This window comes from Thermobia domestica, chromosome 7 (genome assembly GCF_964235325.1).
Source record: "Thermobia domestica chromosome 7, izTheDome1.hap1.1, whole genome shotgun sequence".
Classification (NCBI taxonomy): domain Eukaryota; kingdom Metazoa; phylum Arthropoda; class Insecta; order Zygentoma; family Lepismatidae; genus Thermobia; species Thermobia domestica.
Window position 1 is genome coordinate 122,209,150 of NC_137460.1, and position 19,396 is coordinate 122,228,545.

The following is a 19,396-nucleotide window of genomic DNA, read 5'->3' on the forward strand; positions in this document are numbered from 1 at the left end:
GTCCTCTATAATCTTTTTCTTTATCTCTTCTTCTTGTCCCTTTTCCGCCACATCTTCATATGTCTCGTCTTTCAGATCTCCAAGTTTTTCTTCATATCATACTTTATCCATCACAACTATAGCACCCCCTTTGTCTGCCTATTCTACTATTATGTCCTTTCTCGTTCTTATCCTTTTCGTTCCCACTTTCTCTTTATCATTCACATTTATTCTTTGTCTTCTTGATTTGTCATTTACTATATTTGCTAGTTTCCTCCGAATTCTGTTCCTATCTTCTTCATCTTTTATTTCCTTAAGTGCTTCCTCTATCCCATAAACCGCTTCTTCCTTATCTACCCCTTCTTTCGCTACTCTGAATTTATATCCTAGGCTTAAAAACTGCTTCTCTTCTTCAGTAATCTCAATATCTCCTATGATTACCACTCTTTTCTCGTTTATTGTCTCTTCTTGTTTACACCCTATTTTTTTTTTACCTTTCTCTCTTCTTCTTTTCTCCTGAACTTTTCCTCCCACACTACCAAGTCCATCGTAAATACTCAGACTTTCTTCTATTTCTTTTCTTTCGTGCTTATTTCTATCTCTTATCTCGTTTATTTCTGTCTTCTTCCTTCTTATCTCGTTCCAAATTAATTCCTTCTCCATTTTCTTGAGTATCTTTCTCCATCTAGAGGTCCTGCAATCTACCCCTTCTTCTTGCAAGCAGATCCTAAGGAATTTAAATTATTATTCTTTTTTTGATCTCCTTCCTCTTACTATCCTTCCACTTGTCTATTTTAATTCTCAGTTCCTGAAAATGTCCTATAACTATTCTATCAGGCCTTGTTTCCATATTGTACTAAAATACAATAACACATTGAGCAAGGCTTGTAAATTATTCATTGTAGCTTTGGAAAATTCAAGATTACTAATAAAACTCCAACTGACCAAAGCAGTATATATATTTTAAGATTGTATATTTTTGTGTTACGGTTTCGACTGTGTAACATAGCCTTGATAATGTGTCTGAGGAAGGTTATGTTACATAGCCGAAAATGAGCAAGGCTATATAATAATATGTATATATATAAAAAAAAAAACAACCATGTAACAGTTTCAACACAATAACTGTGTCTTCATCAGACTTCCACTCCTTCTGGTAGCTTGGGAGTTGGTCCTCTCTTATATAGTCTCCGGAGATCAACTAAAGTCTTTCTTATTCCTGTTACCTAAGGGTCTTCTTCCTGTTACCTAATGTTTTTTTACTACTTCCTTCAAGACTAAACACGATTCTTCCTTGAAATCCTAATCTCACTTATAAAGAATTTGTGATCCAAACTTCCCCCTTAACAAAGAGAAATAATGAAACCTGTTGACTTAAACGATTGGAACAATATTGGTGAGAATTGTGTGCAGAAAGTAATGTTGCTGAGGAAACGACACAAGACGACAAAGTCCAATAGAAATAATTAAACCTTTTTGAAAACGAAATTGAATCTCCATCATACTTCACGAGACGAGAGAGACCCCCGTCGTGAACAACACTAGAAACACCACAAAGTTCACGTCATTGTTGATAATGGTATGCATGCGTTTCGAATATAGATAACCCTCACAACTATACTAATGTAATCGCAGTTCTCATTCTTGATATCTGAGCATTTGAGATTAAGAAATAAGAGCTTATACGTTATTCTGATAGATCATATGTTTAACCCTGTAGTTGTAAGAGGTCCTAAAAACAAAGATAGTTAAACAAAAATGCACTGTTTCTGGATATAACTGGGTAATATTTACTGTTATCTGGATTTAACAAACGGTTTCGCGAACTGACAAAATTTTAACAACCGATTCTAGCGAACCGGCAAAATAGCACCACCGGACCGCGGGGAATTCCCTCGTAATAGTTAGAGTGCTCAACTTCGGCACGGGAGACCCGGGATCGATTCCTGATGGTAGCTTATGTGATTCAGATTCCACGTTAAGATATAGGTCCAAGTCTTAAATTGCCTCGGCGCTGAACAGAATACTAAACTCCAAATCAATCCAGCACCCAACCAATCGACGTCGGAATCGGGAGTGCCTTTCCGTCATAATTAGAGTATAGTGGTTCAATGATAGAGCGCTAACTTTTGATTTCAAGGTCATAGGCTTGATTTCAGGCTATATCATGTAAGTTTGTGTTGAACATCACTGTGTCCATTCGTTTCTAAGCGTTCTTTATTGCCTTCCACTTCATCCCTCAGTTCCTTTCATTAATCATTTCGTCTCTCATCATCTGTTTCCTTTATCCTCCAGGACATAATCGTGCGATGTTAAAATTCCCATTTCACTTCATAGTAGTAGACCAATAATGCAGTCTTGAATTTCCGAAATCACTTTTCATTGTTCACTCCTCAATTACCTGTGAGTAGATCATGAGTATTTGGATATATAAATTAATTATAACAGGTAATATGGTTCTTGTAAAACTACTATGCATGAATTATTTGTTTTCCTCGAAAACAAATTCAAGTATTGTTTTTCTTCTGTTTAAAAGCACTAAGCTTTGTATCGAAAAGAACATTGTTTTACGGCAGACACTGAATTTGTTTGGAAGACCTGCTTACAGACCTCACGTGAAAGCAGCAAGTCTCTCGGAGATGTTAACTCACGTGAACAGGGTTAGGAATATTTTCTTCTCTTGCCCGGCTGACTTATTTCTTTCGTGACTGTACAGTCCGCAGTAAAAAACCTGCAACATGATCATTGTGAAACTACGTCTGACAGCGCAGTGAATCAACCTAACGTGTAAGTGGTACGAATCACGTCAGAAGAAACCTCAGCGTCCTCCCCCTGCACACTTATTTTGGAGCAAAAGGCTTCGTTGTTTCACAATACAATTAAATGCTCATGTTGCAGGTATTTTGCTGGGGACTGTACCTTCGTGTACATACTTTTTAACCGTTTATGCAAGTATGTATACAGCAGAGATGGAGTGGGTCAGTGGGTCAAGTTTTCTGGGTGGGTCAGTAGGTCGTGGGTCAATAGCATGTGACCCATCGTGCCCCACTGCGACCCACCACCCACCATGACCCACTGTGACTCACCACCCACCGTGACCCACTGCGATCCACCACCCACCATGACCCACTGCGACCCACCACCCACCGTGACCCATTGCGACTCACCGACTCAGTATGATCTACCGACCCTCTCTGCTTACTGCATTGTAGACAGTGTCTTCTGAGGATTGGTAAATTTGTCTCCGTTTTACTTTCAAGACCTTCATTTCCCTTTCTTTTTCACTTGTTTGTCTACTTACCTGAGGTGAGTATATCTAACCAAGTGAAAAAAGAAGTTCAGGCACTTTTGGATATTGATATTTTTAATAGTAATAATAGCAATAGGACTTACACTACTACTTGGCTTTCGAGACCTGTGAGTTTTTAGAGCTAACTACTGGAAAAAATACATTTTTGAATCACTGTAATATATAAATTATTATATTAAAAAATTGAATGTAACTATATGTGCCTAATCATCACGGTCAAATTGCAAAGTCAAATGAAATTACTTTTGGTATATAGAGGTCTTAATTCAAATTGGGATGTTATACTGCTTTTATTATAATGCATAATATCCTAACGAGGTAGTGAGGATCCGAATTTTTGCGAGAAAAAAAAATGAGTATTTCGCAAGCCGTTCAACTTACGGAGATGAAATTCAGTGTATTAACTCTTTATTGAAAATAAACAGAATGTGTCCTAGCATTTTTTTAAAATTCTCCTTTATGTGGGGGGGGGGGTGCACTTTCTATATATGGAAAATTGGTAGTGAGTTTGTTTGTAAAAATGATCGGAAACGATCGATGTTATTTAAGAAAAAAAATAGAAACAAAAAATACAGTGCTTGGCTTCATATATCCATTGCTTTCTGCTATAATAATTGCTGAAGTTTATGTTTATTATATGGAGCGCTTACAGCACAGGGCAATCAACCCATAAAGTTGTGAGAAAAATAGGCATAAAATTTGTACTGTAAGCTTAATTACACAGAAATTTGAAGTTTGGATTGTACGCATAATTGTATGGAAAATTTTACACACTTTTTCTCCCTTTACGTTGGTCTACTTACTTTGATTTGAAACTTTGAAATTTCATCCTTTTTTCCACTGAAAAGTATTGATAATTCAACAAGGAAATAATTATACTATGATAATTTAATTGAAATTCATCGTAATTTGGCATATGGCAAACAGCAGTGTGGTAATTGAAGTTGAAGAAGGAGGGAAATTCCAATTCACCTCTGAACACTTTCCAGGAACCTCGTTCCCTTTCGCTTTCTAGACGGGGGAGGGAACTTGGCAATGGTATCAAACCTTCATGTGTAATTACAAAAATTAAATTTACAAACAAATAAGAAATCATCAGTTTATCAGGCTTTAATTGATAATTTATTCACAAGATTCCCTATCAAAGGCGTGGTTGATAAAGTTTCTGTTCTACATGGGTCGACATTGCCAAGTGACATGGTCGATATGGAAAAAATGTATGGTGATAGAGAGATGATACTTCTTGCTGAGTATTTCAAACCTGACCAAGAAAAATCGTTATCAGACTTAAGTCTAACAAGTAGATTGTCGATGAGAAGTTGCACAAATCGGGTAGAAATATTATCAATTTCCACGACAGAGTGCGAACAGGGATTTCCCATGGCCCACCGCTAGACAAGCTCAAATAGACGAGCTAGTTATTTCTTGGCTGAAGGATGGACATCATTCCACTGCGGATGATTTACCGCCAAAAAGTTACCAACAGGAAATAAATCCGATTTCAGATTTGTTTTAAGGTGGAAAATTACGAGTTACGGAAAATGTATACTTGTATTACTAATGGCTTATTTGTGTCATTCAACTTTTTACCTAATTTTTAGTAAGTCTCTTCTTTGCTTTAGGTAAACTACTTTGAATAAATATTCATAATAATTGCAAGTATGCATATTTGTAACTTAAATTTCACGTGGTGTTTTAGTGATTACACAGATTACAATTACGAGCATACTTTATGGAGATGCTCTTACAGAGGGTACCCGAGCACCTTTATATGCTATGAACAACTGATTTTTCGTCTTTTGTGAGAAAAATACTGTGAACTGAGAAACCATAACCTTTTCCATATTGTACAGGGGTATTTTCCTGCGAATAGAAGTTTCTTGTGGAATGCATTCAGAAATTAACACTTGAAAGAATACTCCCTTAGTACAAGTATATTTTAGGCACACACTAATTTCCCCCACCTCGAACTGTTTCAATTTCCTCACTGACAAACACTTTACCATTTTATATCGTAAAGATCAGATCGACTGTTATTGTAACAGAGTGGTTCTTGAGCGATTGACTAGAAATTCAAACTCCGATTAGTGACAATTTCACAGTCTTGTTTTATTACAAGTGTAAACTCTTTAGTCAGTTCAGAAGAGGCCATGGATCGTGTTCAGAGTTGATGACGATGGATTTTGGTGAGTCAGAGTAGGTCAAAGTGGATGAGAGTGGTTCATGGTGGGTGGTGGGTCATGATGGGTTAGAGTGGGTCATGGTGGGTGGTGGGTCTGGGTCAGAGTAGGTCATGGTGGGTGGTGGGTCAGTGGGTCGTGGGTCACGGTGGATGGTGGGCAGTGGGCCATGGGTCAAGTCTTCATTGACCCACGCCAACTCTGGTATACAGTATATAGGTCTATTTTTAGCTGACTTCAAAGCAGAGAAAATTTCCCAATTCGACCTTCCTCTGCTTTGAAGTCGATTAAAAAGTTTACGTGCGACTTTGGTAGGAAACGCTAATTACGCAGTAGGGCCAAACCATCCTACGATCAGTTCCACTAATTTACTTGAATTGACCCCACCTCAGTAATTATGGCATTTCTGACTAAAGTTGCAAATACACCTTTTATTGTATTGAAGCACTGAACACATTATACGAAGTTTGTCGATTATTTTATGCAGTGTAACCACTAAACAATCGATTCTAATAATTAGCCCCAATTCCCTAGTTAGGCGTTTTCGACTAAACTTGCAGATAGCTTTTATTTATTGTATTGAAATCCTATGTAGTTTGTCGGCGAATATTACACTTCACACTCATTATACGATTTTTTCTAGTGGTAAGCAGAAACGTTGGTATTTTAGGGATTATCCATAGTTGCTGTTGCATGGCAAATAATTGTAGTTTTAAATGTTTGATAGCACAAAGTTACAACAATAACGTGTATTTACTCCATTTATTGTGTTTAGGGCTAAAGTGCTATTTTAGGAAACACTAGCAACATATTAAAAGAAAAAGAAAATATTATAATTGAGGAGTTTTGATGCAGTAAGGCCGTAAGTCTGAAACATCCAGTTGGAGGAAAACGATTTTTAAAATTTAAGTAGTGTTTTTTTTTTTTTCTTACAGAAGACAATGTAATATGCAGCATTTTATTCCGATATTGAATTGAAAAGTTACCAGGAGGCTAAACAAGCATGGCAAAAGCGACAAATGCGTTTGATGCCTTATTACCATAAAACTCCTCAATTAATGTCATGAAAAATTCTGATTTTGTGAATGTTTATTTTTCGATTACTAATGTTGAGTCGGTTACTAAGGAAACGGTTCTGGTTACAAGTACATGCTTATAGTTAAATATGAAGATATAAAAACATAGAGTAATAGTATAAGAGGTTTCAGCTGCTTTTTCTGCTGAAACCGTGGAGATTGTGGCGCCGTCACTCAAGGAAGTTGGGTACTACGAATTACTAAAAACACGAACGGATCAAATCATTCAGAGCGCGTGAGTCTCATAGAATTAGCCAATGATACACTTAGCTACTGCCAGAAGTAGACGATGCAGTTAGTTACAACTCTAGCCGGAAGTGTCGCCGAGTCACCTTTGTTGCATTGTGGGAACGATTTGAATTTCCATTAGGAATATAGGGAGTGGTTCATCAGGGTAATCAGCAGTGTTGCCAATTTGAGGGTAAAGTCGCTAAATCTAGGGGATTCGCCTTCCAGATTAGCGACAAATTTTTTTTTTCCGATTGGCGACTTTTTTGGTGATTTTGGAATGACGATTTGACGACTTACAAATCTAGTGACTTTTGTGCTGTGAACAACCTGTCCTAAAATAAGTACTATTAGCTCGAATCAGTTCAGATATATGTTTATTTTCCTTTTGCTTATTTGAATCAGTTCAGATGTTGACGAGCTGGGAAAGTGCGTAACATTTATCTATATATTCCCGCTTTGATTGTTGTTATCTCTTACCTTCTAACGGGGACCAACTCCAGCTTTTAATGTCCTTTAGTTTACAGCGCTTCCGTTTATAGGCACAAATGATACATTACCGATAGCAAACTGATTATCTGTAGAAGCGTGAGTAGAAGTAAAGTAAGATTTTTCCTAGACCTTTAATTTTGTTCATTTTTTCTAAATTCATCTTTGATTTCGTTGAAGCAAAATTGATCATAAAGTTAAAAATTTATAAAAAGTAAATTATTGTTAGTTATGTATGAGTCGTTCGTATATATATATAAAGAGGCAAAATTCCACGAAAAAAATTTTAGTGACTTTTCACCCAAAATTGGAGTCATTTATCGCCTATTTAGTGACTTCTTGTATCAACTTGTTGGCAACATTGGTAATCAGTGTATAACAAGCCCGGACGTCGTGTAATACGGACGTACATATGTCATATTGATGTAAAGTAATTAGTAATTATTTCGAAATATAGTGTATTTATGTGATTGAATCTAATGTGTAATCCTTTAAACTATTTTAATAGAAAGCAGCAATTAATTACACAGTTCTGCTACCAAAATGATACCCGGGACATTTTGGTCGTTTCTTATAGATTTTTGGGCCTTGAGTCCGAAAATAAAGTCAAAATTTGAACATCACGTCACGTTTTCCTAAAAAAAAAAAAAAAAAACATTATTATTATCATAGAGACGCCGGATAGGGATTTCAAACGATTAGGTTGGCAGCTCTGGCGTCGTTCCTAATTGTCACAGAGACATGAATGATACCTCGTTACAAAGCGTACGGAACACAAATATTAAGGAGGTATCACTCATACTTCTCTGTTCCATATCCTTAGAAGAAGAAGAAAACTTATTTTCCTTATCTTTTTTTTACTTTTGGGGCTCTGGTAACCCTGATCGTTGGCGTAGGCACGCAAAAGATTCTCACATGTAGACCAGACATTGAGTCCACGCACATAAAAAATTAGGGGTGTAGATCCAATGGTAAGGTAGAAAAAAATTCGGAACCCCGACCTTACTAATGCCACCTTGTAGCTCCCCACCATCACCATTTTCCCCTGTTTGGCAGCCCTGTCGACACCAAATTGTCATATGGACATGCATGATACCTCATTGGAAAACTTATAGAAAACAGATTCCAACAAAGTATCACTCATGCCTCGCCGTCCCATTCCCTTAGAAAACGAAGAAAGCCGTAACAGTGTTACCAAAGCTAAAATAACACAGTTTTGAAAAAAAAAATCTTGCACTGCCTAAGGACTGCTGAGTTATTAGGATCTTGGTTGAAATAAAAAAAAACTACTTGTGCCAGGTACAACTTTATTTATTTATTTTTGGTACCGGGCTTGTGAAAGCCTGTTTGTTCCATATTTTGCTGAAGATCAAACTCTTGTGTATTGTAATGATATTTGTGGTTTGATGGGACAGTGTCAAATACAATATAATGAATCTGATTGGAGATTGTTCATCGATTCATATAAAAGAAGTATAAAAGTTGCCCTCCTGCATAATTTCAATACATATGCATATCTTGCAATTGGCCTCCTCTCACGTGAAAGAAATGTGTGAGAGTCTGAAATTAGTACTGCAGAAAAAAGTATGAAGAAGACGGGTGGTTGGTATGTGTCACTTTAAAGTGCTCTCTATATTATTGGGACAACAAACGCTTGTACTAAATATCCATATTTCCTTTGCTTATAGGACAGTCGCGACAAACAAAGTCATTGTACTGACAAAAAGTGGCCACAAATAGATGCTCTCCAACCTGGAGTGACATGTTGTGAGGGAGGGCCTAATTCCTGCTAATAAAGTTCTGCTACCACTGCTCCGCATCAAGTTAGGTCTTGTAAAGCAATTCATCAAAGTTATTCTTAAACATTGTGAATGTTTCAAGTATCTGCGCTCCAAGTTTCCACGTTTATCAGATGGGAAACTGAAGAAGGGCATTTTGGTTGGACCTGTTGTAAGGAAACTCGTCGCCGACCCTCATTTCCTAAAGTATGAATGACACTGAAAAACAACTTTGGATTGCTTTCATAGAAGTGAAAAAGTACTTGGGCAATCGGAAAGTGCCAAACTACAGGGAAATCTTGCAAAATATGTTGGCAGCGTTCAAAGCTCTTGGCTGATCCATGAGCTTAAAGATCCATTTCTTGCATTTTCATGGTGACTGCCTCCCCGAAGACTTGGGAGCTTATAGTGAAGAACAAGGGGAGCGGTTCCATCAGGACTTAAGGATAATGGAAAGAGGTATCAAGGCAAATGGAGTGTTAACATGATGGTGGACTATTGTTGGATGATTGTCAGGGCCATTCCAGTAACATCCTAAGAACAGAAATGCACCAGAGAAGTCTGGAAGGCAAAAAGAAACGCTTCCATAAGCATCAATGACATTTAAGCTTTATCCCAATTTCATATATGATTTTTAGCTATTAATATAATCTTTTTGCTGGATCTACGATAGATATTGGAATGAATTTGGGTATAATATTTCATGATGCATATTTGGGTATAATATTTCATGACTTGGGTTACATTTTGTTCACATGCAAGTATAGCGCATGGTCCCCAACCAAAAATAAATGTGTTTTTTTTTTCAAGAAAGGGATTTTTTCCTGTATTCTCGCTACCTAATTCCCCTACCCCAGCTACTGGGTACTGAAATAGTTGTAATATTTTCTGGAGTCATGGTATTAGAGGAATAAGTTGATATAGAATTTATTTCTCTGCTGCAGTTACGGAGGGCATAGGAAATTTCTATATTAATTAGGATGGACTGGGAAAAAATTTAGGAAATAGATAGAAAATATATTTTTCCCCACTTCAGTTTTATTCTAGCCTGACCAAATTTGTAAATTATGTTACCAGTATTTAAATTATATTTTTACTACGCAGGGTCGCTAAGAAAAGGGCAGTTTTCCCCAGTTTTCAGTCCATAATTTCCCACCAGTACATCTGACTAAAAGTATTTGCACATTTTCTAAAGATGTGGTCTCGGACGATTAGAAAAGGTTTGACTTATTCCTCTACGATAATCAGGGGTGGGGCAATACGACCCTAAGTAAAAACTTTCACAAAACATGAAAAAATTGACGGATTTTTTAGGGAATTATTCATTTGCCTGAAAACCTGACTTGATGCAAGGAAATGGAGGTCATTTTTGGCTTCAGCACATCGAAATCAATAAGTATCAGCAAACATATGCAGAGCATCAGGAAATAAGTTTAATTTTGCAGACCTGTGTTATATATGGATCTTACTACGAGATATTAACGAAATCGAACTGTTGTGATGTTTTTCGTTATAAAGTATACATCGATCAACTACGCTTTCAAATATTTTAATTGATAGCATCAAAGGAAGGGTGACCATTTGGGGTGTGAGCAGGAGGGCTGATCTCTCGTGCCTCCATGTAGTTTCGCCACTGTTCAAGCGTTTTGTTTAATATGACGTAATTTATCCATCGATAGACGTCTTATCTGTGCATAATGTTATATGTTGTTAAACAAAAATATAAAAATAGGGCTTAAACATAATATTGGGCTGTATCTCTTGAATCAACTACAGTGTGTGCTCTCGTAATGATAGTATCATAATGAAAAAGCTCAATACCAATTTCATCCTAATATGTAGCGTCGTTATTGTACAGTATCAATTTCTAGATTTTACACAAAATGGTTTTGTTGATTTTCTTAAACCTATGCATGAGGAAATTCACTTAACTCTATCATTTCATTTCGTTCAGCTCAATGAGTTCTATCGATTGTCATCTCTGGACATCTTTTTCCCGTTAAACGTTAATAATATCAGATTTATTATTATTATTATTATTATTATTATTATTATTATTATTATTATTATTATTATTATTATTATTATTATTATGTATTTGTAGTAAAGATTTTGACTAAGCTGAAATCATTTTTAACAAAACAACACAAGTTATCACTACGGATGACTTACATAGTGAAAGTTGTCTTTAATTGGATTATACAGCAATGATGTATAAAAGGAAAGGTTTTGGGCTTTAACCCTCCTTCATTTGAGTAAGATAATATTGAAACATAAACATTTACTATATTAAGATATACAGAATGGATCCTTTGTAACTTTTAAACTAATAGGCAGGACTAAAAGTGGGTCTCAAAAGGTAAGGAGACGCATAACGTCACACCGTTCCTTGTATCTATCTTTGCACATTGTTATTTATTAGGAACTAGAGGACGCCATATAAATTTTTGGGAGTAAGGGAACGGAGTCCCAAGCGATCCCCCTAACTTTTACCCCTGCCAATAGGTATATTGAACGCTGAAATTTCGTATCATGCAAATGAGGCGCCTAGTATCAAAATCCGACACATCCATTTTGCTTACTTTCGAGTAATCTCGCAAAACGTGCAATGAAGCTCCATATACACGCGTACAAAGTCCCATATTTGAACTAGTTTTTTTAGTATGAAATACTAAGCTTTTAAACAAAATTCTGTTTCCATGGAATTCATTTCGATCAAATATAAAACAAGCGATATATAACTCAATTTCGGTAACAACTAGATTGGCTGCTTTCGATACTAGGCGCCTCAAATATCGACAGGAGGACATTCTCTAACATGCTCTGTGATACCGCTAAGTTAACCAACGTAAAGTTATATATTTTTTCCCCAAATAACACTACATCATATTATTGAATGTTTCGAATTAATGTCAAACAAACAAACAAACAAAAAAAAACTTACAATACCACATTTGTTGCAAACTCAGGACGCTATAACAACTCTCGAAAATCAACCAAATTTTGGAGGGTTCTGCAACCGTAACAACGCAAGTGAAACGGACAAGGTAATGCATATCCAAAGTACCTTAGTATCAAATTCTACGGCCATCGTATGACGTATTTCGAATAAATAGAAACAAAGTTACAAGAAACTCAAAATTTATTTTTTTCAGAGAACTTTAAAATATTTAGATAAATATCACATTTCTATTACGCAGATAATTTTCAATAGAGATAAAAATTATAATGCAGTTTTATAGCAATGTGATATCTCGGACCATTCGGGAGATTTGAAACAATGGTAAAATTTGATATATTGCTTAAAATGGCGTATTTATGGGAAATTTTAAAACAATTTTTGATTTACTTTGCTTCTATAACAATATAACAATATTTTTAGTAACTCAAATTACAACAAGTTCTCGGAATTAGATAATTTTAAGAAGTCTTTCAAATTTTGCCAGTGTTTACTATTTCTCCAGAATGATTTTAGATATCAAATTTCTGTAAACGGCACTATGATCTTCACACTTATTGGAAAACAATCTATATAATCGGATGAAATGCTTATCTAAACAGTTTTTTTTAAGTGAACGTTTTTTTTTAAAAGTAAAGTTTCCAATACTTTGTAACTTATGTTCATATTCATTCAAAAGCCGCCATATGATGATAACAGTATTAGACACTAAAGTTCTTTGGATGTTCACGCCTCACTGTTATTACTGCTGTAGAGGCCATCAAAATTTAGATGTTTGTGATACTATAGTGTCGTTAGTTTGCAACACTGAGTAACAAATGTGATATTGTAAGTTTTCGTTTAAAATATAGATTTAAAATGTGTAATAACCTGACGTAGAGCCTTTTGAAAAAATATAACTTTATGTTTGGTTGGCAACCAGTGATGAAAATTTTCCGGAAAATTTTGAAAGGGAAAATTTTCCGAATCATAAAAACATACTCCACTTATTCCTACATCGTTGTTTAGCCGTGATGTGAGGTGAAAAATTTTCTTCTACATTTTTCCGGAAAATTTTGCGTTCTTAACAAATATCAGTGATCAAGTAACAATTCCTCAGTATTCATAAAATTGATTGAATTCATGTATAGAAATATTAAAAATTGAAAGATCGTTTAAAGAATCTGAAAATTTTCATGGCTCAGACAATTTTCAGTACTATGTAGGAACAAGTGAAACAATTTTTCATGAATCGAAGAATTGTTTGTCCTGTACAGTGATGAAAATTTTCCGAAAGATTTTGAAACAGAAAATTTTCCTATTCATAAAAACATACTCTACTTATTCCTACATGTTGTTTAGCCGTGATGTGAGGTAAAAAATTTTCTTCTATATTTTTCCGGAAAATTTTCCGTTCTTAACAAATATCAGTGATCAAGTAACAGTTCCTCAGTATTCATAAAATTGATTGAAATCATGTATAGAAATGTTAAAAAGTGAAAGATCGTTAAAGAATCTGAAAATTTTCATTGCTGAAACAATTTTCAGTACTATGTAGGAACAAGTGAAACAATTTTTCATGAACCGAAATATTTTGTGTCTTGTATGGGAAAATTGAAGAACTTTTTATTAGTCGGAAAATTTTCCGTTCTTAACAAATATCAGTGATCAAGTAACAGTTCCTCAGTATTCATAAAATTGATTGAAATCATGTATAGAAATGTTAAAAAGTGAAAGATCGTTAAAGAATCTGAAACTTTTCATGGCTGAAACAATTTTCAGTACTATGTAGGAACAAGTGAAACAATTTTTCATGAACCGAAATATTTTGTGTCTTGTATGGGAAAATTGAAGAACTTTTTATTAGTCGGAAAATTTTCCGTTCTTAACAAATATCAGTGATCAAGTAACAGTTCCTCAGTATTCATAAAATTGATTGAAATCATGTATAGAAATGTTAAAAAGTGAAAGATCGTTAAAGAATCTGAAACTTTTCATGGCTGAAACAATTTTCAGTACTATGAAGGAACAAGTTAAACAATTTTTCATGAACCGAAATATTTTGTGTCTTGTATGGGAAAATTGAAGAACTTTTTATTAGTAGGAAAATTTTCATCATTTTGAAGCAAGAAGTAAAACAACTTTTGTGAATCGGGAAGTTTTATTGCTCTGTAGAAACAAATGAAAGGAATTTTCATGAATCGGAAAATTTTCATCACGATGTAGAAACAAGTGAAAACACTTTTCATAATCCGGACAATTTTAGATATTATGTATAGTGATGTTTGGTGGAAAATTTTCCACTATATTTAACTGCACATTCAGCTATAAAATTCAATTCCTGTAGAGGAAAGTTAGACAGCAACAAATTATCATTTTCCTATTAGCTTTCGGAAATCAGAAAATTTTCTAATATTTCAAGTTGGGAAGTAAAATTTTACACAGTGTTTCTCTCTCTCTCTCTCTCTCTCTCTCTCTCTCTCTCCCTCTCTCTCTCTCTCTCCCGTCTCCTTTAGCCTAACCGGCATAAACGTGGGACGTAAAACTCAAAATTTCATTTCATTCATTTCATTTTATCTCTCTCTCTCTCTCTCTGTGTGTGTGTGTGTGTGTGTGTGTAAAGTGCAGGGAACATACATCGAGTTCGTAGAGAACAAATATCCCATTCCAATATTTAAAATGTAACAAGAAATTAAAAAGAAACCTTTGTGAATTTATCAATTTCAGAAACAGAAAATTCCACTACTTTTTCACATGTAGGCCTGCCTATGTAATGAAATAACTACATAAAAGCTCCTTATGAAGATTATTTTTGTAACAGAAAATAATCATCATAATCTTCAGAAAATGATTTTATTGTGTTTAACACTGGTAAGTCATAATTTCAATATTGGAATTTTGTATAATCAACATCTTAGAGCAGATATTTGTATTGTAAAACTACCATTATTATATATAAAAATGTATTAGAAATAATGACGATTCGATAGAACAAGTACACACACACACACATACATACACATACACACACACACACACACACACACATATATATATATATATATATATATATATATATATATATATATATATATATATATATATATATATATATATATATATATAAGAAATATGTTTTATATTTTGTAAATTAAAATGAAATTACTTGCTTTTAGAACGCAGCGCTAATAGTGCTGCTTTTTATGTTTCTTTTATTATTTTATTGGAAGAACAACTACACAAATCAGCTTCCTTATTAGTTATACTTCACTTTCTCTTCTGAATGAATATATGAATAAATAAATGTTTATTTCCAGAAAATGGTCAGTATTTGCTTTCATGAGTTATTTAAACTCGAATTTTGAGTAGTCAAAAATTTACAGTAGGCACTTTATATTATATCTACTTATTTATAAATGTTGCAGTATGTAAATCTATAAAAGTAGTAAAGCTATGAGAAAACCATGTTATGGGTATTAAACTGACGAAATCTAATATTGTAAGATCAAAGATGGATTCTGAAGGAAGAACGCATTGAAGTTTTTGAAACATTCTTGAAATGAAGAATTGTCAATTTTTACTTCATGAAACTTTTTAAGACAATGTTTATAACCAATAAATTTTACGGCTAAACAACGATGTAGGAATAAGTGGAGTATGTTTTTACGAATTGGAAAACATTCATGACATTTAATAAATTGAAATTTTAAATAATAGAATGGGATATTTGTACTCTACGAACTCAATATATGTTCTCTGCATTTTGCATACACACACACATAAACACACACAGAGAGAGAGAAAGAGAGAGGAGTTGAATTGAGTCGATTTCGAGTTTAACGTCCGTTTCAGCAGCGAGACTATATAAGACGGGAGCAACTGATTAACGTGAAATCCGAACTACATGAGCTCCCGCTGGGAATCGAAGCCAGGTCTTACAAGCCAAAGGCGCATATGCTAACCGCTTAGCAACGAAGGAGCTCGCAGATGAAGAGAGAGAGAGAAACACTGTGTAAAATTTTACTTCCCAACTTGAAATATTAGAAATTTTTCCTGTACCCGAAAGCTAATTGGAAAATTATAACTTGTTGCTCTCTAACTTTCCTCTACAGAAATTGAATTTTGTAGCTGAATGTGCAGTTAAATATAGTGGAAAATTTTCCACCAAACATCACTATACATAATATCCAAAATTGTCCGGCTTATGAAAAGTTTTTTTTCCACTTGTTTCTACATCGTGATGAAAATTTTCCGATTTATGAAAATTCCTTTCACTTGTTTCTACAGAGCAATAAAACTTTCCGATTCACAAAAAGTTGTTTTACTTTTTTGCGTCAAAATGATGAAAATTTTCCGATTCATGAAAAGTTCTTCAATTTTTCCATATAAGACAGAAAATATTTCGATTCATGAAAAATTGTTTAACTTGTTCCTTCATAGTACTGAAAATTGTCTGAGCCATGAAAATTTTCAGATTCTTTAAACGATCTTTCACTTTTTAACAATTCTGTACATGAAGTCAATCAATTTTATGATTGCTGAGGAATTGTTACTTGATTACTGATATTTTTTTTAGAACGGAAAATTTTCCGGAAAAATATAGCGGAAAATTTTCCGCCTCACATCACTATTGGCAACACTGGTAATTTGGTGGTAGTACAGCGTATGTCAAACAATATCCCACTACTAATATTTGTATGGTACAACACTTCACTTTTTCTCTTTTTGTCTGTTAGTTTAAAATCTACAAGTTTGTACGAAGATAAATAGTTTAACCTTTTATACAAAACTGACTCTTGTTCTGAAAGGATAGGAGATTGACTGCGGTGTTGCCAACAACGTTAACAATAATGTCACTAAACGTACTGCGAAAAGTAGCTAGAAACCTTAATTGTAGTGAAAATAATGCTAATTTATTCGCTGTACGACATTTCAAATGTCGCTAAATCCCTAGTTTAACAATGGTAAATGAAACAAATTTTGTCTCTAAAATGTATTATCAAATCGTTAGATTTAGGGACAAAATCTCTAAATTGGCAACACTATTTGGGTGCTGGAGCTCCCTCCTTCCCTTGATAACATTCTACGTACGCCACTGTCCACACATTTCATTATTATTGTATATAGTTTTCTCGTCAATTGTCATATTATTTAAAACCCCATGGAGTTAAAAGTAAAAGATATCCGCTGAATGCAAGTTTCTGTTACACAAGGTAGCTATCATTAAAGAACAATTCTTTTTTTTTTTTTCGTCCTCAATTAAGTAGGTGGTAAATAGCAGCGGACAGATACACAAGTGAATGTTGAACATAATAACTCATAACCATATACATATTAAAGAAAGCAAAAGTATCAATTGCAGCCAGGAACATTTCCTGTATTTCCGGTTATGGCAGGACATGATGATAACTTGCATGTTGATACTTTTTTTTTTCTTTATTTCTATATTATTAAGTAAAATTAGCAGCAAGACAGACGTGCTAGTAAATGTCCAGTTTTAGGGGTCAACAAGCAAGAGAGTGAAATTTGTATTTACAGGCTCTAGAATATGGATGACCTTTGCATCACGCACATTTCTAAAGAGCATTTATTTCTTTTTAACTAGTCTGTTTCGTATATGTAGAACTGCTTCTGTTTCAAATATAATACTACTGATACTTGACCTTGAAAGCAAACACATTATACAGTGTTAAAAAAAAAAAACAGGGGGGAGAGTCTTAAGTGCGGTGGTCGAGCTTCTTACGACAAAAGTGTGATAAAAAGTGCTGGATGGAGATATGGCAAAACGAAAGGCTTCACGAACCATTTTGTTTTTAATAGCACATCATTTATAATAAGTGAGAGAAAAGTTGTCAGCGAAAAGAGTAAAGAGGAAAAAAAAAAAAATAACTTCCATAGAAGATTATTTCATAGGAAATTAGTAACAAAACTTGAATTGGAAGCTGCGCGCCTGAGGTGGGTTTTGAGGGATGACACGTCGGTTAAAAAAAAAAAAAAAAAAAAAAAGCTTACCGCAACTAGATAAAGGAAAAACCTTGTCTAAAGTAGCATTTTTAGTGTACACCTTTCTGAAGCTATATGCAACTTTCATCCCTTAACTTGTAACAATAAAATTCAAAATTTCTACAGATAGACTTCCCTCAGGAACCGCCACTGAGTTGCTCTAAATCTTAAACAGAAAAATAGCATTTATATGTTTACATTTATTCACGCTTTGTTGTGATTACATCCATGGGCGGCGACTAGGGGGGCAAAGGGGGGCAGATGGCTCCCACTTTTTTGAAATGACCCATTAATGTATATAGATTTATTTGGAAATGTAAAGTTATTGTAAGTATTACTAGTTGATACAAAAAAAAAAAAGTCCTATAATATTTGCCTTTGCGTGAGTACGTATTGGTTGTCTTATTGTGGAGTTAAGAAAGCTGCAGGAATTGTGTTTTAATTGCCATAGAAAATGGCCCAAAAATTAACCTATTGTAGCCAACAATTCTAGCGTATTTTCATTTCTTCTTACAAGGGCTCGATATGTTAGTCAGCTGCTTTGAAACTAATTGAGATAATATTTCGCAAAAAAAAAAAAAAAAAAAAAAAAGTTATTCTTAATTGCACAAAAATTGGCAATTCCTAAAATGTTTTTTCTTCTTTCTAATAGTAGGAAATATTCATTAAAAAGAGGATAAGAAGAAGAAATGATGAAAATGACTTCTACCTTTTCCATTGTTTTGTGGTGTAATATAATGTGAAAAAATGAAATGAAATCTTTAAGTTTTACGTCGCATGGTTATGCCGGTTAGGCTAAAGGAGACGGTGATGATGAGAGATGAATGAAAATGGTGGAATGAAGAAAGTGGGAGGAAACGGGAGAACTCCGAGAAAACCCACGAGCACGGTGTTTGTCCACCACAAAGTCCACACGGCGCGAGCTGGGATCGAACCAGGGGCCCCCAAGAACCGGAGGTGAACGCTCTACCACTGAGCCACCGCGCCCCCCAATATACGAGTGGTGTGGTGTGTTTAGGGGTGTACGCTGGGGTAAACGTGAGATGAGAACACGGGAAGACATCGTCCCCTCACTTGCAGAAAATATCTGTGGCGTCCCCCCACTTTCTAAAAAAAGTGCAATGGCAAAGATAGAAACGGGGGACGGTGTGACCTTATGCGTCTCCCTACCTTTTCAGATCCACTTTTGCCCCTGAGTGTACGAGTGTAGGTATACATACAATTAGATCTAAATGTAATGAATTTAACATAATTCTATGTTTTAGGATTATTTTGTACAACTGGAGTGATTCTAGGTATTGTTGAGTTTTGATGTATTCCAAGAAAGCGAAAAGTGCATCTAATGGCAACGAACATGTTTCGGAAGCTGCAAAAATAAGTACTTCTTTAAATATTGTAGCACATGCTTGTACTAT

At 34.7% G+C, this 19,396-nt stretch overlaps 1 protein-coding gene across 2 annotated transcripts in view; it reads right to left on the bottom strand.

Annotated features, from left to right (window-relative positions):
* LOC145690382 (uncharacterized) overlaps window positions 1-19,396 on the bottom strand; it is a 161,969-nt gene that overhangs the window by 120,454 nt on the left and 22,119 nt on the right. The window lies entirely within an intron of this gene.